Genomic DNA, 24306 nt, shown 5'->3' with positions numbered 1-24306 from the left:
CACAGACGAGAGTGATCTGAAATCAGAGTAGATAGCCAGAGTGAATTTACGAACGCACACGAAGTCGAGGGCCGACAAACCGTGCCAATATATCCTCCAAACACCGGCTTCGAGGGCATTACCACTTTTATACAACGGGTTACCAACATATTCAAATAATGATTGACATTTTCACTAACGTTATTTTAATTAATATATTCATACTATTTCATTCTATAGTCCGGACACATATCTAGGGTTGCTACCGAAGCCAGCTGGTTCAATCGGTTTGGTTGCTAGAGACGCGATCCAGTCGTTCGTTCTAAATGTTCCATTGCCATACTGGCTGGCAACGTTCTTACCCCTTGCTTGCTAACTTGGTCAAGTCAAAAAGTAGCTGCATTTGTTGAAGCTGTTTTCTAGAGACATTTCTTTGGATACAACCATAACAATAATGCTAATGGGGCGTGATTTCGCCTGGCATAGAAAATGTGCTCACTCGTCAGGACACTGTTGTTCAGAGGAGCTAGCCAACAACACAGCAAACACAACTTCAAACTGAAGCAGGAAAGACTGCAAACTAGCTGTACTTAGTTTCGTTTTACCTTTTTTCAATTTACATTTCTTTGTATTGTAATGACCTGACTAGATCATAAAAGAACAACTGTCCAGACAGAGGATTGAGTTTACGAATGGACGGTTTATTAAACCAACTTTACACAGGCTACTGTTTGGCCGTAGCCCACGCCAAATAAATGAAAGATAACCCACAAGCCAATCGTGACCTTCTCTTGTGAAGCCCAGACGTAAAAAAGAGAGAACAAAAGCTAAACCTGGTCTTAACTTCCAATGCTCCATCCCCCTGCCCAACCCCCCTCCACGCCACTCCGCCAACCGCCAGGATGCCCGGCATCAGAACACTCCAGGCATTCCCGTGATTGGCAGATAGCAGGTTGATTGACATGTCGGACCCCACGAACACTGGGTACTGGTAGGTACAACACAACCATCTACTAGCCTAACACATAACACACAGCTGTCTGTGCGGGTCGCTACACAGCCCCCCCACCACAAAGTCCCTCGTCCCCGAGGGAACAAACAAAGTCTCTGAAGCGACCCGGAGGTCTCCTTTGCCTGCGTGGCTGTGATGGCCGCAGAGTGCCCCTCTGGGAACCAGGGGATGAAGGCAAGGACATGGGGGACAAGGAAGCGGGAATGGGTAATACAGTCCGTGGCTCTGGGGAACCACGCGGTGACACAGGGGGAGTGGGCTGTCTGGAGCCTTGTCTGCGGCACCTGGGGGTGGGTGCCTGGAGAATGTCATTGCCAGAGAGGGGAATTGTGGGGGTTCCTGGGGTTTGGGGAGAAGAGGCCCCTCTATATGGGGCTAACCTGTCCCGGTGCAGTGTCACCTTTCTCCCCCTGGGAGGAAGCTGCACCCGGTAAACAGCCTCCCCTACCCTCTCCAGGACACTGCAGGGTCCCACCCAGTGACTGTCCAACTTGGGGCATCTGCCTTTTTTCCTTAGCGGGCTGTAGACCCAGACCAGCTCCCCAGCCACAAAGTGCCTTCCCCGGGTGTGCACGTCATAGTTCCTCTTCTGCCTCACACCTGCATTCAGCAGCTGCTCTCTGGCGAAGGTGTGGGCTGTCTCCAGGCGGTCCTGGAGTCTCCGGGCATACTCCGGCCCCAGGGAAACATGAGGGCTATCCAGGGGCCGACCAAACGCCATCTCCGCAGGGGTACGGATCTCTCTCCCCAGCATGAGGAGGGCAGGCGTGCAGGAGGTGGAGTCTTGGACAGCGGAGCGGCATGCCATGAGAACCATAGGCAGGTGCTTGTCCCAGTCACGCTGGTGTTTGGAAGAGACGATGGCCAGCTGCTGTCCAAGCGTTTTGTTGAAGCGCTCCACAAGGCCATCACTTTGAGGATGGAGAGGAGTAGTGCGGGTCTTGTGCATACCCAGCCTCTCACACATGGTGGCGAACACACGGGACTCAAAGTTTCTGCCTTGGTCGCTGTGGATGGACTCTGCAGCTCCAAACCTGCTGAACATCCCCGCTGTCAGGCGTCGACGATGGTCTCTGCCTCCTGGTCAGGCAGAGCATAGGCCTCGGGCCACTTTGTGAAATAGTCCATGGCCGTGAGCACCCAGCGGTTTCCACTGTCTGTGGTGGGGAACAGCCCAACTACATCCACTCCCACCCTCTCCATGGGAGCCCCCACTGGGAACTGTTGGAGCTGAGCATGAGAGAGCGGCCTGGGGGCCCTTTCTCGCTGTGCAGTTGTCACAGCGGCGGCAAAAGTCTTCCACATCCCTCTTGTGCTGCCCCCAGTAAAAGCCCTGACGGAGGCGGCGCAGTGTTTTTGTGACCCCAAAGTGTCCAGTCCCCACCCCCCATGAGTACTCTGGAGCACAGCCTCCCGCAATGCTTTTGGGACCACCACCTGCCACCTCTCCTCCCCCGTAGCTGACTCCTTCCATGCCCACTGTAACACGCCATCAGCCAGCCGCAGTCGCTCAAACTTTGACCACAACCCTTTGGTCGCGAGTGAGAGCGCTGTCACCTCTTCCCATGGTGGCCTCACCTGCGCCTCTACCCACTGTAGCACTGGCTGTAGGTCTGTGTCCCGTCCCTGCTGCTGCCCCCATTCAGCCACGTCGACAGTCTGCAGCTCACAGCAGACAGGCCCGCTCGCCCGACACACTGTGGCACAGACCCCCTCCTCTGCACACAGCTCTCTCTCCCGTCCCTCTCTCCGTTCACAGTGGCGGCAGCCGTCTGCAGTACAGGGCCGACGGGACATGGCGTCGGCGTTGGAGTGGCGTGCCCCTGCCCTGTGCACCACCGTGAAGTCATACGGCTGAAGCTCCTCCAACCAGCGTGCCACCTGCCCCTCTGGCTCTCTGAAAGACATGAGCCACTGGAGAGCAGAGTGGTCAGTCCTTACAGTAAAGGGCAGACCACCCAGGTAGTACTTGAAGTGTTTGACGGAAGCCACAACAGCCAAGAGCTCCCGCCCGGGTGACACAGTAGCGGCGCTCATGTTTGTCAAATGTTTTGCTGAAGTACGCCACCGCTCTCTCCCCCCTCTGGCCCCACCTGGGCCAGCACCCCACCCATGCCCACATTGCTCGCGTCTGTGTCCAGGATAAAGGGCAATGTGAGGTCAGGGGGCGAGCACGGGGCCTCGATCAGTGCACGTTTGAGGGTGTTGAACGCCTCCTCACACTCCACTGTCCAAGTGAAAGCCTTGTCCTTCGGCAGCAGGCGGTTCAGTGGAGCAGCAACGCTTGAGAAGCCCCGTACAAACCTCCTGTAGTACGAGGCCAGGCCCAGGAAGCTCTTCAGCTGACGCTGGTCGGTGGGGGTGGGCCAGTCTCTGACAGCCGCTACCTTGTCCTCCATGGTGCTGATCCCCTCCTTCCCCACTCGGTGGCCCAAGAAGGACACCTCTCTCCTCATGAAGTGGCACTTCTCGGGGTGGAGCTTCAGACCTGCGGCAGCCACCCTCTCCAGCACACACCGTAGCGCCCCCAGGGCTGACTGGAAGGAGCTGCCATGGGCCAGGATGTCATCGAGGTATACCAGACACTGCTGTCGGGGATGCCATCCAGCACCCTGTCCATCAATCGCTCAAAAGTAGCTGGAGCGTTGCACAGGCCAAAGCACAGGACCTTGAACTGCCAGTGTCCTCTGTTAGTGGAGAACGCAGTTTTGGCTCTGGCCTCTGGGGAGAGGGGCACCTGCCAGTAGCCACTGCGGAGGTCTAGTGAGGAGAACCAGGAGGACCCCCTAACCAGGTCCAGCGACTCATCGATACGTGGTATGGGGTATGAGTCCTTCCTGGTTACCTCATTCAGCCGCCTGTAGTCCGCACAGAACCTCAGCTTGCCCCCCTTCTTCGGAACCATGACGACTGGCGCCGCCCAGGGGCTGTCTGAGGGCTCAATGAAGTCTGCCCGCTGCATCTCCAACACAGCCTTGTCTGCCGCCTCCTGGCGTGCCAGCGGGATACGGCGGGGACGCATCTTGATAGGTCGAGCATCACCTGTGTCGATCTCATGCTGCACCAGATGAGTCTGACCCACCTCTTCCTCACTCAGCGCAAAGCTGTCTCTGAATTCAAACAGCAACTGCCTCAACCGTTCCTGCTGCTCGGGGTCAAGACCAACACAGTTCCTCCCCCATATCTCCCTCACTGCAGACAGTGTCCTCTCCCCTCCCATCTGGGGTAGCTGGGCTGGGGGGCGCGGCCCCGGGCTCACAGAGGACTGTGTCGTGGAGGTAGCTGGGGGAATGTAACGCAACGCCGTAGGTGACAGGGGGGCTGGGGAAAAGTCACACCCAGATGTGGGGGGAGGGGGCAGCCATGAGTCTCTGCTGCTTTAACTGTTGGAGTAAAGTGTTTGTTGGGTTGAGTGAATGTGACATTAGGGGCCATGGTGACCTCCGGCCCTCCCTGGAAGCTCAGTGTGCCCCTATTTAGGTCTAACTGGCAGCCTGTGCTCCTAAGAAAGTCCAACCCCAGGATACAAGGGTCCTGCACAGCCGCCCCCCACACAGGATGACGCACAGTCCTGCCCCCTACTGTCAGAGTCATTATTCCCTTCCCTTTCATGGGTGCCAGCTCACCTGTGACTGTGCGGAGCTGCACAGTTGTAGGCTCACACTGAGTCCAACCTGGCACAATATCTGGCCTCACCAGGGTTACTGTGGACCCAGTGTCCACCAGGGGCGGAGCAGGGCACCCCCTCCACAGTGACAGGGACATGACAAAAGTCCCCAACACAGGTCCGGCCCACCACAACAACAGGCTCCATCCGCTTGCCCTCGTCTGCTTCTGGGGGAAGTGGAGCCTTGCTTCCCCGTCTGTGCCGGTGGGCTCCTCCTGAAGAAGATGGTGGTTGGGATAGAAAGCCAGGGGTCCGCACTACCTGGTCTATGCGGACCCCGAGCCGTTTCCCTGAGCTCTGGGGGACATGGGGCAATTTCGGCGCAGATGGCCTGGCTGGCCACAACCCCAGCAGACCCTGGGACCAGGGCGTGTGTTTCGTGCCGCCTGTAGCGACACAGCACGAATGAGTTCTGTCATTTCAGCCACCCATGCAGGCTTTTCCGGCTCGGGCTGCTCTGCCCCCCAGCTCGCACAGAGGGTCTGTCTCCCTGCACCCCCACCAAAGCCCCAGCTGAAGCCCCAGCCCACACCAGCTCCCTCTCCAAAGCCATCTCCAAGGCTACCTGCAATGACTCAGGATGAGCCAGCTGGGTCTGTATGCGCAGCTCCGTAGGAGAGAGCGCCTGTATGAACTGGTCCCGTGCTAGCTCGCTCTGCACGGAGGGGGGCATGTGAGCATATGCCCGCCGAGAGAGGCTCTCAATGTCATTAGCTAGCACCCGTAGAGGCTCTCCAGGCTGCCTGTGTCTATTACTCAGTTCGGAGCGCAGTAGCCCGGGCTGTACACACTGTCCATAGCGCCTCCTCAGTGCTCCCACTAAAGCACCATAATCACGTCTGTCCTCGGGGCTAATCAATATCAAACAGGCCAGAGCTTCATCCGTGAGGCATAAAGCCAACTGCAGTGCCCTATCTTCATCCGACCACCCCCTAAAATGAGCTAACAGTTCAAACTGAGCATGAAAAGCTTCCCAATCCGCCTTACCGGAATACTTCGGGGTCTTAACGGATACGGACGCAGCCGGGAACTGGGCGCCGCCATGTTTGTTTACATCCTGAGCCCCAGATTCCTCGTCCCGCCGCGTCGACGTCACCCCTTCGGTCCGCCCACCAGAATCCGCGCGAAACACAGTCGACGAAGCACTCATGCGGCCTCTGGGCTCCGATGCCCTGGCGATCTCCTCAGCCAGAACCCCCGACGTCCATGCACACGCACCTCCTTGGCCATAATCGTCCCCTACCTCCACCTTCACTTTCGGATTCCCTCGAAGCATCTTCAACCCCGTTCTCACCTACGGTAGCTAGCCACAGAAGTCAGCTAGCTAGCTGGCTAACTTTTTATCAACGTTTTTACTTCTGACACCAATGTAATGACCTGACTAGATCATAAAAGAACAACTGTCCAGACAGAGGATTGAGTTTACGAATGGACGGTTTATTAAACCAACTTTACACAGGCTACTGTTTGGCCGTAGCCCACGCCAAATAAATGAAAGATAACCCACAAGCCAATCGTGACCTTCTCTTGTGAAGCCCAGACGTAAAAAAGAGAGAACAAAAGCTAAACCTGGTCTTAACTTCCAATGCTCCATCCCCCTGCCCAACCCCCCTCCACGCCACTCCGCCAACCGCCAGGATGCCCGGCATCAGAACACTCCAGGCATTCCCGTGATTGGCAGATAGCAGGTTGATTGACATGTCGGACCCCACGAACACTGGGTACTGGTAGGTACAACACAACCATCTACTAGCCTAACACATAACACACAGCTGTCTGTGCGGGTCGCTACAGTATGTATCCATAAAAACGATGCCAGCTGATTCATGATTTCGACTGGCTGAGAAACCCTGCCTGTCTGTCTCGTCCTGACTCTCGACACGTAGCAAGGTTTATACAAATCTCCGCTGTTAAAAACGAAATGTTAGTCTAAAAGAAATGTGCGATGATGCTTTTTATAGTGGAGATCAAGTGTATAAATTGCTGGGCTGATAAGACAGTGGATTGCTCAGACAGATGGAACTGAGTAAATAGGCATTTTAACATCATAGATTAAGCCGGTGGTAATTTGTGGAATAGACACCTGCTGTAATGTGGTTTTAACCAATCAGCATTCAGGATTAGACCCACCGGTTGTATAAATTACAGTGTATAGCCTTGTCTTGCCACTGTTGACAGTATGGCATTGCGACATGACAGCATACCTCTCCGTGCTTCTCTTGGGCATGATGCTGGGCTCGAGAGTTGCCACCCTACCTTTGCACCCTACTGACACCTGATTGAGGCTTATTAAATAGCCTCTCCCAATTAAACCTGTCCATAAGGTTCCTTAAGGTCATAACTGACCATACAGAGACTGGAGGTCTTATTGACAGCTAAGGACAACCACACCAGCTTCTATCCTGCAGACTGTGAATGATCAGTCTGAGACCTCAAAGCACCTCTATCTGGAGGAAATGGTCACAATTGATGAATAGTTACCAGTACCATTAATACCAGTTTCAGGTATTAAGACTAATTCTGTAAAAGGTTAAAGTAGTTGATCATTTTGCCATATGGCAATACCCTGCTTAGTTGAGTTGTGATGACAAACATTTTAGTCAATTCTAGTCCATGTGACATTGTAAACCCTATACATTTAATGCATGGGATGTGTATAACAGTGAGTGGAGCACCTGAGAAGGGACTCAGTGTAACTCTAGGCTGAGTGTGATCCCCTCTAGAGATACTATAGTCATTAAGTTGTGTCCAAAATGGCAGCCTATTCTCTATATAGTGCACTTATTTTGACCAGGGACCAGAGCTCTGGACAAAAGTAGTGCACTATACAGTGAGGGAAAAAAGTATTTGATCCCCTGCTGATTTTGCACGTATGCCCACTGACAAAGAAATGATCAATCTATAATTTTAATGGTAGGTTTATTTGAAAAGTGAGAGACAGAATAACAACAACAAAATCCAGAAAAACGCATGTCAAAAATGTTATAAATTGATTTGCATTTTAATGAGGGAAATAAGTATTTGACCCCCTCTCAATCAGAAAGATTTCTGGCTCCCAGGTGTCTTTTATACAGGTAACGAGCTAAGATTGGGAGCACACTCTTAAAGGGAGTGCTCCTAATCTCATTTTTTAACCTGTATAAAAGACACCTGTCCACAGAAGCAATCAATCAATCAGATTCCAAACTCTCCACCATGGCCAAGACCAAAGAGCTCTCCAAGGATGTCAGGGACAAGATTGTAGACCTACACACGGCTGGAATGGGCTACAAGACCATCGCCAAGCAGCTTCGTGAGAAGGTGACAACAGTTGGTGCGATTATTCGCAAATGGAAGAAACACAAAATAACTGTCAATCTCCCTCGGCCTGGGGCTCCATGCAAGATCTCACCTCGTGGAGTTGCAATGATCATGAGAATGGTGAGGAATCAGCCCAGAACTACACGGGAGGATCTTGTCAATGATCTCAAGGCAGCTGGGACCATAGTCACCAAGAAAACAATTGGTAACACACTACGCCGTGAAGGACTGAAATCCTGCAGCGCCCGCAAGGTCCCCCTGCTCAAGAAAGCACATATACAGGCCCGTCTGAAGTTTGCCAATGAACATCTGAATGATTCAGAGGAGAACTGGGTGAAAGTGTTGTGGTCAGATGAGACCAAAATCGAGCTCTTTGGCATCAACTCAACTCGCCGTGTTTGGAGGCGGAGGAATGCTGCCTATGACCCCAAGAACACCATCCCCACCGTCAAACATGGAGGTGGATACATTATGCTTTGGGGGTGTTTTTCTGCTAAGGGGACAGGATAACTTCACTGCATCAAAGGGACGATGGACGGGGCCATGTACCGTCAAATCTTGGGTGAGAACCTTCTTCCCTCAGCCAGGGCATTGAAAATGAGTCGTGGATGGGTATTCCAGCATGACAATGACCCAAAACACACGGCCAAGGCAACAAAGGAGTGGCTCAAAAAGAAGCACATTAAGGTCCTGGAGTGGCCTAGCAAGTCTCCAGACCTTAATCCCATAGAAAATCTGTGGAGGGAGCTGAAGGTTCGAGTTGCCAAACGTCAGCCTTGAAACCTTAATGACTTGGAGAACATCTGCAAAGAGGAGTGGAACAAAATCCCTCCTGAGATGTGTGCAAACCTGGTGGCCAACTACAAGAAACGTCTGACCTCTGTGATTGCCAACAAGGGTTTTGCCACCAAGTACTAAGTCATGTTTTGCAGAGGGGTCAAATACTTATTTCCCTCATTAAAATGCAAATCAATTTATAAAATTTTTGACATGCGTTTTTCTGGATTTTTTTGTTGTTATTCTGTCTCTCACTGTTCAAATAAACCTACCATTAAAATTATAGACTGATCATGTCTTTGTCAGTGGGCAAATGTACAATATCAGCAGGGGATCAAATACTTTCCCCCCCTGACCTTATAGGGAATAAGGTGCCATTTGGGACGTAGTAGTCCTTAATCCTCTGTTGCTACTGTAATTAATGGAGACATCAGGTCTCTACTATATATGACCCTGTTAAGTGCCCACTGCCCACATCACCCCCTCAACAGACAGCTGGAGTCTAGACAACACCCAGGAGGGGATTTAGTTAAGGATGCTAAATATAGAAAATAGGAGTGTGTATGTAGTCTACAGTACCTGTGTGTAGGACTGTGGGTGCTGAACGATGACAGTCTTTTTTTTCATGAAATGACCCCGGGAATTGATAGAACATTGCTCAGAGATGCACAAATACGATATAACATTCAAAATTGATTAATCTTTCTATTAAGGTCAACCCGTGAAAGGTCGCTGGTTTAAATCCCTGAGCCAGCGAGGTGGACAAATATGCCGTTCTGCCCTTGAGCAAGGCAGTTAACCCCCAACAACAACTACTCGCCGGGCGCCGATGACATGGATGTCGATTAAGGCAGCCCCCCGGACCTCTCTGATGGGTTGGGTTAAATGCGGAAGACACATTTCGGTTGAATGCATTCAGATGTGCAATTGACTAGATATACCACTTTCTCTGTTACGTGAACTGAACTCTCGTTTAATTACAGTGAAATCTTTTTTTCTAAAGAAATAGTCAAATCATAGTCTAAAAGCAAGTAAGCTGGTTCTACAATTTTTTGGGCCATTATTTTATGTTTTGTGGTGGAAAACTGAGTGGGACGAGCATGACACGTCAACCCTGTTACCCACAGATACACAGGCTAGAAATGTTTTGACAATTAAAACATTTCTCTGAAGCTTGCATTCAATTGCCCCTCGCTGTTGCACATTGCAAGCTTCCATTCCCCCTGTCACAAGGGGATTTATGGCTGGAATCACCAACCCTTTTACATTAAACCCTGTTACTTTATTTGAAACTTAATAGGCACTTACTATAGTATTTTTTGTATTTAACATCTTGAAATGGGAAAACATGTTTTTTATTAAGTTGAACGTGCTCTTCATGACAGAATGTTAAAATGAGGTGAAATCAAAAGCTTTTTTTAGCCAAGTTACACTACCCAAAAGCGATTCATTTCGTGGAACTATCCTAAATATCATTTTATGCGATTCTACTCATTTTTCCAGGGGGCGAAGAGAAGAATTTGCCGTTTTAAGATTAATTTCCTGCAATTGTACACATTTTACCATGACTTATGCCATGTTCATACGATATCTGAGTGAGCGTAACTAACAAAATCAATAGGGTCCCATGAGCACATACATTGCGTGCCCGGTCAGTAATTCGGGCCATGATTACTACAATGTTTAGATAGCTGGCTAGACTAACATACAGTGGGGGAAAAAAGTATTTAGTCAGCCACCAATTGTGCATGTTCTCCCACTTAAAAAGATGAGAGAGGCCTGTAATTTTCATCATAGGTACACGTCAATTATGACAGACAAAATGAGGAAAAAAAATCCAGAAAATCACATTGTAGGATTTTTTATGAATTTATTTGCAAATTATGGTGGAAAATAAGTATTTGGTCACCTACAAACAAGCAAGATTTCTGGCTCTCACAGACCTGTAACTTCTTCTTTAAGAGGCTCCTCTGTCCTCCACTCGTTACCTGTATTAATGGCACCTGTTTGAACTTGTTATCAGTATAAAAGACACCTGTCCACAACCTCAAACAGTCACACTCCAAACTCCACTATGGCCAAGACCAAAGAGCTGTCAAAGGACACCAGAAACAAAATTGTAGACCTGCACCAGGCTGGGAAGACTGAATCTGCAATAGGTAAGCAGCTTGGTTTGAAGAAATCAACTGTGGGAGCAATTATTAGGAAATGGAAGACATACAAGACCACTGATAATCTCCCTCGATCTGGGGCTCCACGCAAGATCTCACCCCGTGGGGTCAAAATGATCACAAGAACGGTGAGCAAAAATCCCAGAACCACACAGGGGGACCTAGTGAATGACCTGCAGAGAGCTGGGACCAAAGTAACAAAGCCTACCATCAGTAACACACTACACCGCCAGGGACTCAAATCCTGCAGTGCCAGACGTGTCCCCCTGCTTAAGCCAGTACATGTCCAGGCCCGTCTGAAGTTTGCTAGAGTGCATTTGGATGATCCAGAAGAGGATTGGGAGAATGTCATATGGTCAGATGAAACCAAAATATAACTTTTTGGTAAAAACTCAACTCGTCGTGTTTGGAGGACAAAGAATGCTGAGTTGCATCCAAAGAACACCATACCTACTGTGAAGCATGGGGGTGGAAACATCATGCTTTGGGGCTGTTTTTCTGCAAAGGGACCAGGACGACTGATCCGTGTAAAGGAAAGAATGAATGGGGCCATGTATCGTGAGATTTTGAGTGAAAACCTCCTTCCATCAGCAAGGGCATTGAAGATGAAACGTGGCTGGGTCTTTCAGCATGACAATGATCCCAAACACACCGCCCGGGCAACGAAGGAGTGGCTTCGTAAGAAGCATTTCAAGGTCCTGGAGTGGCCTAGCCAGTCTCCAGATCTCAACCCCATAGAAAATCTTTGGAGGGAGTTGAAAGTCCGTGTTGCCCAGCGACAGCCCCAAAACATCACTGCTCTAGAGGAGATCTGCATGGAGGAATGGGCCAAAATACCAGCAACAGTGTGTGAAAACCTTGTGAAGACTTACAGAAAACGTTTGACCTGTGTCATTGCCAACAAAGGGTATATAACAAAGTATTGAGAAACTTTTGTTATTGACCAAATACTTATTTTCCACCATAATTTGCAAATATATTCATTAAAAATCCTACAATGTGATTTTCTGGATTTTTTTCCTCATTTTGTCTGTCATAGTTGACGTGTACCTATGATGAAAATTACAGGCCTCTCTCATCTTTTTAAGTGGGAGAACATGCACAATTGGTGGCTGACTAAATACTTTTTTTCCCCACTGTACCTAGCAGTGACTGACATAAGAGAAAAAACTGCTGACGCACTACCAAATCTTTAAATGTCACCTTATGTGGTCTGGGGCCCTAAGCTGCCATTTATGTCACTTACTGTATTTAGAACCCAGCTATTGAATGTTCCCTGGCTGCCTGCTAAGAGAGAACATGTAAAAGTTTGTTTGCATGACTATTAGGCCAATGTTAGGCCAATAGCTGTAGTTTATGATCTAACCATTCCTTCATGAATACACTCTCAAGTTCATTACTTTTATCCCTCACTCCCTAAGAATTCTTAGCATGAATCAAGTTTCTATTCAAAGGTTAGAGAGGTCAAGATGGGCAAGCAGACAATGCCATTACTTATGTTCCATTGTGGTGCACAATGAATCTGCAAATCCAGATTGTTTACTTTAGGTTGGGCACCGGAGGCTTGAATTGCCCCTTGATCTGATGTCTTTCTGGTTATTTGATTGAATAAGCTGGGAAGTGACAAATACATGAAAGCAATAACACTTGAGGAATGTTCGTTCAGGGTTTTATTTACAGTATATGTATGTGCATAGATGGGTGTCATGGAAGAACACTGTCCTCAATCAGATTGTACCCTCCATACGTAACAAGGTGTGTGTTTTGCTCAGTGACAACCCTGACACATTCTTGTGGAATACAAAACTGTATCTTTCTGCTACTAACGCCGTGAGAGCGACCTACAGCAACCTCTAGGAAGACAGAATGTTTTCAGACCACTTTTAATGCATCTGCTTTGTACTTGTTCTTTAATTTGCCTCATTGTGCAAAATGCTGTTACGCATTTTAATAGCTAATTTCCATAACTAATAACTTCCAAATATCTTGTTGATGTTCTACCCATGGGAAAACCCTATCCCTTAGGTCTCTTTACAGATTACTAATCAGGACTGCCAACCTTCCAGTTTGGCTTGGATTCACCAGAAATTGCCATTTACCTTCAGCCAAACAGTGGTTTCAAGTTTTAAAGTTTATTTGTCACATGCACATGATACAGCAAGTGTAAAACAGTACAGTGAAATGTTTACTTGCAAGTTCTTTCCCAACTACGAAGAATAAAATAAATTACAGAATGACGTAATACTTGTCTTACTTTACGAGTCACTGTTTTTACTTATGTTTCAACTTCCTAACATGTATTTTCATTTTCATGCACACTGTTTACTGCCTTAATCAAAATATTGATACATAATTGATATAGTCATGTGATATTCAACTTGTGTAATCATGTTTATGTTGTATTTGTGTGTGTGTGTGTGTGTGTGTGGTATGCTTTTGTAATGTTCAGCTATATTGCTTAACTTAGTTTATTGTATTTTTGAGAGGCTTTCTATCCAACTACTTAAGCTACTCTTGTCAACAAATAGTTGTAATATACATGAGCAGCATGATGAAGTTGTTTTTGTCATACTATATTCTACAAACACATCCAAAACCATAAGTCAAGTACTCACAAATGTCACACAGACACATCTGTTGTAAGCCAGACCTCAGTGTGCATGCATAAGGACAGGCTGCTGGTGACAGTGGCTTCTAATGCAGACACATGAAACTATACATAAGACCCCATGGGAAAGTATGTGTTCCTCTTTTACACACCCACCATTTTCAAAAACCAAACACAGTCAATTCCACGGCCCTCCCAAAAAAACAATCACGCAGAGAATGGAGCACAGGCTTTACCTCTACTCTGACACACTCTTCTACTTATCTCTTTCAGAGATACACTTTTCCTAAAAGTGTAAATCTTATTCTTAATCAGAATACTTAAGGCCTATGTGATATTGTGTCTTTCCTGGAGTTAGACAGGTGTTCATCTGGGACTTTGTAAGTAGAACTCTTCTCATAAAACATTTCAGCATGTTTTATAACTTAATATAGTATGAAAATGCACACATACAGTTTCTTTTTGCCCGAATTGTATATACAGTGCATTTGGAAAAAACCCTGAAATATGACATTTACATAAATATTCAGACCCTTTACTCTGTACTTTGTTGAAGCACCTTTGGCAGCGATTACAGCCTCGAGTCTTCTTGGGTATAATGCTACAAGCTTGGCACACCTGTATTTGTGGAGTTTCTGTATTTGGCAGAGATTTTTTGGTACCCTTCCCCAGATCTGTGCCTCGACACAATCCTGTCTCGGAGCGCTACGGACAATTCTTTCAACCTCATGGCTTGGTTTTTGCTCTGACATGCACTGTCAACTGTGGGACCTTATATAGACAGGTGTGTGCCTTTCCAAATCATGTCCAGTCAATTGAATTTACCACAGGTGGACTCCAATCAAGTTGTAGAAACATCTCAAGGATGATCAATGGAAACAGGATGCACCTGAGCTCAATTTCGAGTCTCATAGCAAAGGGTCTGAATACTTATGGAAATAAGGTATTTCTGTTTTGTATTTTTAACACATTTGCAACAATTTCTAAAAACCTGTTTTGCTTTGTCATTATGGGGTATTGTGTGTAGATTGATGACAAACATTTTTTATTTAATCAATTTTAGTATAAGGCTGTAACTTAACAAATTGTGGAAAAAGTCAAGGGGTCTGAATACTTTCCGAATGCACTGTATGTATTCCCTTGTTACTACTTAGTTTTGAAGTTTTTAGTTGCCTGTAACTGCAGCGGCACCCTTTATTACTGTTATGCTACAACTATGTGCTGCTATATGCTACATTATGCTGGTGACGTGTATGCTTTTGCCTCGTGGCCCAGTGTGTTGTGAGCCAGGTGTACGCCCTACTTTGTTAATTGACATGTGAATTCTGTATGTACCAGCATATTATTATTTCTGTATAATTAATCACTAACCAGTCATCAGCATTGTATTGCATGGATTTTGTGTATTAGTATATCTACATAGTCTATTTGTAACAGTCTATTTGTAACACAGGCCATACTGTATGTATATTTATGTTATAATCAACTGTACTACTCTCAATGCTACAGTGGGGAGAACAAGTATTTGATACACTGCCGATTTTGCAGGTTTTCCTACTTACAAAGCATGTAGAGGTCTGTAATTTTTATCATAGGTACACTTCAACTGTGAGAGACGGAATCTAAAACAAAAATCCAGAAAATCACATTGTATGATTTTTAAGTAATTAATTTGCATTTTATTGCATGACATAAGTATTTGATCACCTACCAACCAGTAAGAATTCAGGCTCTCACAGACCTGTTAGTTTTTATTTTAAGAAGCCCTCCTGTTCTCCACTCATTACCTGTATTAACTGCACCTGTTTGAACTCGTTACCTGTATAAAAGACACCTGTCCACACACTCAATCAAACAGACTCCAACCTCTCCACAATGGCCAAGACCAGAGAGCTGTGTAAGGACATCAGGGATAAAATTGTAGACCTGCACAAGGCTGGGATGGGCTACAGGACAATAGGCAAGCAGCTTGGTGAGAAGGCAACAACTGTTGGCACAATTATTAGAAAATGGAAGAAGTTCAAGATGACGGTCAATCACCCTCGGTCTGGGGCTCCATGCAAGATCTCACCTCGTGGGGCATCAATGATCATGAGGAAGGTGAGGGATCAGCCCAGAACTACACTGCAGGACCTGGTCAATGACCTGAAGAGAGCTGGGACCACAGTCTCAAAGAAAACCATTTGTAACACACTACGCCGTCATTGATTAAAATCCTGCAGCACACGCAAGGTCCCCCTGCTCAAGCCAGCGCATGTCCAGGCCTGTCTGAAGTTTGCCAATGACCATCTGGATGATCCAGAGGAGGAATGGGAGAAGGTCATGTGGTCTGATGAGACAAAAATAGAAGTTTTTGTCTAAACTCCACTCGCTGTGTTTGGAGGAAGAAGAAGGATGAGTACAACCCCAAGAACACCATCCCAACCGTGAAGCATGGAGGTGGAAACATCATTCTTTGGGGATGCTTTTCTGCAAAGGGGACAGGACGACTGCACCGTATTGAGGGGAGGATGGATGGGGCCATGTATCGCGAGATCTTGGCCAACAACCTCCTTCCCTCAGTAAGAGCATTGAAGATGGGTCGTGGCTGGGTCTTCCAGCATGACAACGACCCGAAACACACAGCCAGGGCAACTAAGGAGTGGCTCCGTAAGAAGCATCTCAAGGTCCTGGAGTGGCCTAGCCAGTCTCCAGACCTGAACCCAATAGAAATCTTTGGAGGGTGCTGAAAGTCTGTATTGCCCAGCGACAGCCCCAAAACCTGAAGGATCTGGAGAAGGTCTGTATGGAGGAGTGGGCCAAAATTCCTGCTGCGGTGTGTGCAAACCTGGTCAAGACCTACAGGAAACGTATGATCTCTGTAATTGCAAACAAAGGTTTCTGTACCAAATATTAAGTTCTGCTTTTCTGATGTATCAAATACTTATGTCATGCAATAAAATGCTAATTAATTACTTAAAAATCATACAATGTGATTTTCTGGATTTTTGTTTTAGATTCCGTCTCTCACAGTTGAAGTGTACCTATGATAAAACTTACAGACCTCTACATGCTTTGTAAGTAGGAAAACCTGCAAAATCGGCAGTGTATCAAATACTTGTTCTCCCCACTGTATGTGCTCATTATTGTTCATTTTTATTTAAATATTAGCCACTATTGGTAGCCACCGTCAGTTATTCCCACATACATAATAACTGTCACTTTAGTGCAGTGACGGTTAGTTTCCTCACATTTTTTGCATACATTTAGCGGGTCGCTAGCAATAGTGGATCATATTAGGCTAACATACTACAAGTTGTGCAATAATTTGGGACATGTAGCCTATTTTAATCATTATGGGATGCAGACCATACACCTGGTGCACGGTTCTAGTCAACTGGACCATTGTCATCACAGTTCTGTGATTAGTGAAGATTAGGGTAGAGTTATTGGACTATTGTTCAACCCTTAATGTACACTTTTCTCACCTTCCAATATTTCATGGATTTAACAATTGAATATGTCAACTTTCAAGATGAATCAAACCACTGCATTTTTTTATTCACCAATATATTTTTTTCACGAATATGCGTGTATTTAGATGGCTTTCTTTCATTGATTCCTATTCTGAGCCCGTTCTCATGATATACAGTACCAGTCAAAAGTTTGGACACACCTACTCATTCCAGGGTTTTTCTCATTTAAAAAAAACTTTTCTACATTGTAGAATAATAGTGAAGACATCAAAACTATGAAATAACACATATGGAATCATGTAGTAACCAAAAACGAGTTGAACAAATCAAAATATATTTTATATTTGAGATTCTTCAAAGTAGCCACCCTTTGCCTTGATGACACTCTTGGCATTCTCTCAACCAGCTTTACCTGAAATGCGTTTCCAACAGTCTTGAAGGAGCAAGTGGGAGGGTTTTCAGCGGTTGAATTAAATATATTCAGATCGCGCAAGGAAGCCACACCTGCAAAGCCTATTACACACCTGCATACAGTATGTCTGAATACCGAATACTGAGAAGCGCTTAAATCAAACAGATTTCCTAAGTCTGAATCGGGCCCTATAATTATAACTCTGAAGGCATAGGTGCTGCAGCACCCCCTGATAGATTTAAATACATTTGCCAAATTATAGAATTACTCCTGTCTGTACAGAAATAAATAATTGGTTGCATTCAAGACCAGGTCGTTTTTATTGATGTCAGAGAAGCCTGTCATTTCGGTCATTTGTGTGGTATTAAAAAAATTCTGCCAATGTCTCCAGTCATGAACAAATTATATTGATATTAATGGCACAAAAGTAACTCACTCACTGGAGGATGGCACCATATAATAACATTATTACTCTATTAAATGTGTTTAAAGCAGTAATCCTTAATTGAAACATTAACTGTCATGATTTAACTGGATATGAACCCACATGCAGACAACTACACCGAGCCAGAGGAGGTTTAGCAGGTTTATTTATACAGTTCAATTGTCCAGGTTTCCACAAATAGGGGAAGAGCAAGTCCAGGTCTACCGGGAGGGTAACGGATCCAGGTTCCGAGCAGGAGAGGTACCGTAACGTCCTAGTGTCCGTGGTGAGTCCAAAAGGGAGGTCCAGTAGTGGAAAGCAGGATGGTGGTGGAAAGCAATAATCTGTGGCACAGGAGAAAAGTAAATAGAACAGGCCAAAAACACAAAGAGCGAAAACAAGCAGGTTGAGTCGGCAGCGAGACTAACATGGTCGTCTTGACTATGATCTGACGATGAGTGGCAAGTTTGACCGGGTCTTAAAGGCTGAGGTGATTATGGTAAATGAGCTGCAGCTGGAACCCTGACTCCCGCACACCAGACTTCACTCCTGCAATCAAAAACAGACAGAGGGGAGCAGAGAGAGAGCTACCTAGCAGCAGTAGGCCTAACATTAACCAAGTGTTCTCCGTGCCACAGTTTCTGTAAAAAACTGAGGGATGGGGCTGGAGAAATGCAACCACTCAAATCCATAGACTACGCTATGGATGCAAGGACTGACCATCCATGATATAAAAATTATAGTTTTTACCATGTTTTTAGGCTATACAGTGTTTGTTTACATTTACTTTGTTCACAAACATTGGAGTAAATTTGTAGTTTTCTTACATATGAAACTGCAAATTAGATTTTTTGTGAGATTTTCACATGTGGAGTTTTCTTACATGTGAAACAGCTAATCTGATTTTCACATGTGAAAATGCAATTCAACATGTGGAAATGTTTCACGTGAGGTGAAAACATATTATTCTTCTCACATGTGAAAAGGTGGAGTTAGCATGTGAACTTTACATTTAATAGATGTGAAAATATGGTTTCACATGTGAGATTTAAGCTCAACATGTGAACACAGCTGTAAGAAGGGCTTACTACCTTACAACCTCCCGAGTGGCGCAGTGGTCTAAGGCACTGCCACTAGAGAGCCTGGTTCAAATCCAGGCTCTGTCGTAGCCGGCCGCGACCGGGAGACCCATGGGGCGGCGCACAATAGGCCCAGGGTAGGGGAGGGAATGGCCGGCAGGGATGTAGCTCAGTTGGTAGAGCATGGTGTTTGCAACGCCAGGGTTGTGGGTTTGATTCCCACGGGGGGCCAGTATAAAAAATAATGTATGCACTCACTAACTGTAAGTTGCTCTGGATAAGAGCGTCTGCTAAATGACTAAAATGTACTAAAAAAAACGTCCAAAAGGACTAATTCGAGGAAGAAAGGAGTTGGAGCACTCACTTTGAGGAAGATGGCAGCTTGACGACGTCGAAACTTCAGTCACCTGTTCTCACCCTGTACAATCAATCTCTGCTTTTTTTGTTGAGCACTCCAACTCCTTTCTGCATTGAATGAGTCCTTTTGGAAGTTTTTCTTGGTAAGCCCTTCTCATGATTTGTGGTATTGTTGTTGATCACCCCTCCTTTCTTTTGTTTGTTGAAGCGCGAAGGCCCACCTGAACTCATGTGAAAACGTCTATTTCACATGTGAAACTGCAAATTTGACGTGTTTATTTTTGGCCTAGAATTTCATGCAATGCGTTTATAAAAGACCACATTTTTCCCAGACAAACATACAACAACAACAAAAAACCATGTGTGCAAATCAGGGTTGGGGCCATTTCAATTCAGTCAATTCAGAAAGTAAACCAAATTCCAATTGCACATTTTCCTCATTGAAAAGCATTGAGGATAATTTGAATTTCAGTGTATTTCCTTAATTGACTGGAATTTAAATGGAATTGACCCCAACACTGGTGCAAAACGTATAAACGCCTCTGCTCTAGGCTATTCTATGCCACTATGCAAATGTTTTGATAGATGCATGCGATTATAGATCCCCCCATGTGTTCCAGTATCTCAGACTCCACCAGGTCACCCCCTCCTCTCACACTCGTTTCTGTTCCGGCACCAACCAATTTGCAATAAAGCAAAGGATAAGGGTTGTGGTTGTGGTTGAGGTTAGGGTTAGGAATGAACTGGGATGTGGACATGAAGCTAGAGTTAGGGTTGGAACACTTTGCAGAAGGACCTGAAATTAGCTCGTTTTATTCCGATTTAAGATTTTAAATCACAGATCGGAGGGCTGCTGACTACGAATTGCACATGTTTTTAAACCTGCTCCTTTAAGCTCTCTTATGCACTTTGTTGTGTTTTATGTTGTGTTTACTGTGTGCTGCTTTCTTGGCCAGGGCTCATGTGTAAAAGAGATGTAAATCTCAATGTGACCTCAATGTGGTTGAGGCTACGGTTATGGTTGAACTGGGATGTGGACATAAAGCTAGGGTTAGGGTTGTGGTTGAGGCTAGGGTTAGGGTTCAACTGCATTTTGGACTTTCACAGGGTTGTTACATAATGTTTGTTATACATTCTTTGTTGACCGGTACTGAAAATTATATGAGATTTGAAGTGACAGATATTCAAATGAACAATTAGAGTGGTTGGTTGGCTTTAGCTTGATATAAGTGGTGACTTAGCTTTTTGGCAGAACATACATAATGACTGGAGTGCTGTGGTAAAAGCAACCTTTTTTGTTGTGTTAATGCAAGGATTATGGTAATGGTTGCATTACCATTATGATGACCTTGCTAGTTCTATGTCAGCATAATAGCTTGACCAAATTATTTGTTAATGAGCTACCTTACAGGGGCTGCATCCTAATTTTTTTTGTCATTTAGCAGATGCTCTTATACAGAGCGACTTACAGGAGCAATTAGGGTTAAGTGCCTTGCTCAAGGGCACATCGACAGATTTTTCACCTAGTCGGCATGGAGATTAGAACCAGCGACCTTTCGGTTACTGGCACAACACTCTTAACCACTAAGCTACCTGCCACCCCCTAAATGACACCCTATTCCCTACATAGTATACCCATAGGGTTCTGGTCAAAAGTAGTGCACTATGTAGGAAATAGGGTGCCATTTGCAACGCAACCAGATTGAGTTGTTCCTGGCTCCTGTCTCAGGTAAACTTTCCAGAGGGATACATTATTAAGACAGAACTACCTAATCATGATGAAAGTGAAGAATTTGGCTCTGGGCAAGAGTGCTGTTCTGAGGCTGTTTGTGTTTTCTGCATGTGATCTCTTCCTCCCTGTTCTCCCAGGTAGATAGATTCATCCCACAGTCAGCATTACTTCATGGGCTATACCTGCTTGTAGAGATACTTGTAATGTGTGTAATAACAAAGATCTACTTTATCCATTGTGGATGTAGACCCCCCCCCATGTTGTGCCTAAAGGTGTGTGTGTACAGATAACCATTGTAGTATTTACAAGTGCAATATGTATTACAGCAAGCATCAAACTTTAGCTTGACTCCTAGTCTTTATTGTTTTATGAAAGTTGTGTATTTGAGTTTCACATTGACTTTTCTGTTGATCCTTTTTTGTGCATAAGCATTTTGTAGACAAGCCACTAACACCCCACCTTGACACTTTTTTCCTTGGCACTTTATTATTTAAGCAGCCTCTAGAAGGGCCTCCGGTAGCTCAGTTGGTAGAGCATGGTGCTTGCAACGCCAGTGTTGTGGGTTCGATTCCCACAGGGGGCCAGTATGAAACATGTATGCACTCACTAACTGTAAGTCGCTCTGGATAAGAGCGTCTGCTAAATATGTAAAATGTAGAACCATGTGTACAGCTCACACCAGCAGAGAGAAAATCAAATAGATAAACATCCAAACACATACATGAAAGTGTAGCTGACTAAACTCCACCACATACAATGGAGTTGAGCGGCGATGAGTGTGGGCGGACTGCACCTCCGACTACATTGAGTCGCTGTCGATTCTTTCCTTGTACCTATGTTTGTCCTGTGTAAGTTTTTCGTTGGGTGCTGAAATCCTTCATTTTTGATAATAGTAGCGTTTTATGTGACATCTATCAAACTGCGCCCGTAGTCCAATGTTTCCCAATGGTGTATGATGTTACGACTTCAAGCGTGCACTACCACTCGATGTCAGTTTGATTTGGAATCCATAGTTCTTGATTTAAAAAATAATAATTCTATGAGTTCCCTCCCTTACAAAAAACATGTCACATTTGCAGTTTCACATTTGAAATCGCACTTTCACATGTGAAATAGCTGTTTTCACATGCTGAGCTTAAATTTTACATGTGAAACCATATTTTCACATGTATTACTTTTAGAGGTTACATTTTAACAGCACCTTTTCACATATGAGAAGAATAACATGTTTTTATCTCACATGTGAATTGCAGTTGTGAAAAAGTTGCGGTTACACATGTTAAATTCAACTCCACGGGTGATGTTACAGGTTTTGGTTTGACCATTTATGTTTTGAGGTTGGACTTATAGCACGTAGCGCGCACCGAATGGTGTCGCCTCGTTAGTCAGAAGGTGTTTCACCTGTGCTGGTCCAGGCGATATTTAAGAGTGGCTGGCCCAGTGCTCCAGTTGTCTTTAGAGATGTGGAAGGTCAACACCTTTAGTTAGCTCTCCCTATTTGATTTCTAGAAAAAAGTTTTTTGTTTTGCTCAACTTTTTGGTTTGCTTCCTGTCTTTAAATTTGGTGTGGGTTTGCCTCTTAGTGGGAAAACTTAGTGGGCGCTAATGGTGGGTGTCTTTTAGGTCCCAGTTGTTGTTGCATGAGTGTCTTTTAGGACCCCTCCTAAAACCCCACTTGTTTTGTTTTGGTTGTTGACAGTGACTCGTTGTTAGGTTTTTCTCTTCAGGTGAAATAATGGTGTTAACATGTTGCAGTAGCAATGTTTCCACCGGTGGAATTAGGGTGTTCACATGTTAAAAGCCCAAATGTGGGACAAGGGAACAATTTTGCTGGACATTCGCGGAACAGTGGACAGAATACATTTTATTCGGGCAGGTTAATGGATCATATTCACATGGCAACATAGTTCTGCTGCATGAAGGTCACTGCCTGTTAAAGGGGCATAGTTGCTACATCTATTTTTGGACTTATAAATTCATGATATGTACCCATTAATTATTTAAGAATATCATGTATTTTGGTTAGTTCAACTGTCGTACCCCATCATAACTCAAAATATAAACAAATGTTTGTAAACAAAGTAAATGTAGCAACCACTTTTTATCCTAAAAATTGTCATTTTTATATAATGGATGGTCAGTCCTTGCATCCATAGTGTAGTCTATGGATTTGAGTGGTTGCATTTCTCCAGCCCCATCCCTCAGATTTTTACTGAATCTGTGGTAGGGAGAACACTTTGTTAATGTTTCAATTAAGGGTTGCAGCTGTAGCCCTTTCTAGCAGTCAATGACCAAAAGCACCCTCTTTGGACTCATTGGTGGAATGATATTCAATTATTATTTATTTTTATTTTGTTACTGACAAATCCAGTGTTTCTATGTCAAACAGTTTTGTTATATTTCAGTCTCCTGTGATGTATATCAAGTGTAATATTGGGATGCAAACTCAAAATGGAATACATTTCAACTCTATATTATTTGTTTTGCACATAACCATGAGGTGTATACTTTGTTTCAAAGTAGATTTGTTTAAGACTCCCAAGAATCACTCTGTGTGGCTCTGATTCGGCCCACTACAGTAAAGGTTAAACATTATTGTGGACTACAGGAAAAAGAGGATTGAGCATGCCCGCATTCTCATCGACAGGGCTGTAGTGGAGCAGGTTGAGAGCTTCAAGTTCCTTGGTGTCCGCCCACACTTGTCGATGCTCAACTCCATCGTATGCATTTACATTACATTTACGTCATTTAGCAGACGCTCTTATCCAGAGCGACTTACAAATTACACCTTATAGCCAGTGGGATAACCACTTTACAATGTTTATTTTTTGTTTATTTTTTGTATTTTTTTTGGGGGGGGGGTAAGGGGGGGGTAGAAGGATTACTTTATCCTATCCCAGGTATTCCTTAAAGAGGTGGGGTTTCAAATGTCTCCGGAAGGTGGTGAGTGACTCCGCTGTCCTGGCGTCGTGAGGGAGCTTGTTCCACCATTGGGGTACCAGAGCAGCGAACAGTTTTGACTGGGCTGAGCGGGAACTGTGCTTCCGCAGAGGTAGGGGAGTCAGCAGGCCAGAGGTGGATGAACGCAATGCCCTCGTTTGGGTGTAGGGACTGATCAGAGCCTGAAGGTACGGAGGTGCCGTTCCCCTCACAGCTCCGTAGGCAAGCACCATGGTCTTGTAGCAGATGCGAGCTTCAACTGGAAGCCAGTGGAGTGTGTGGAGGAGCGGGGTGACGTGAGAGAACTTGGGAAGGTTGAACACCAGATGGGTGTGGCATCCTGGATGAGTTGTAGGGGTTTAATGGCACAGGCAGGGAGCCTGTTGAGTTTAG

This window comes from Coregonus clupeaformis, chromosome 17 (assembly GCF_020615455.1).
Source record: "Coregonus clupeaformis isolate EN_2021a chromosome 17, ASM2061545v1, whole genome shotgun sequence".
NCBI lineage: Eukaryota > Metazoa > Chordata > Actinopteri > Salmoniformes > Salmonidae > Coregonus > Coregonus clupeaformis.
Note: the sequence above shows the minus strand (reverse complement) of the source record.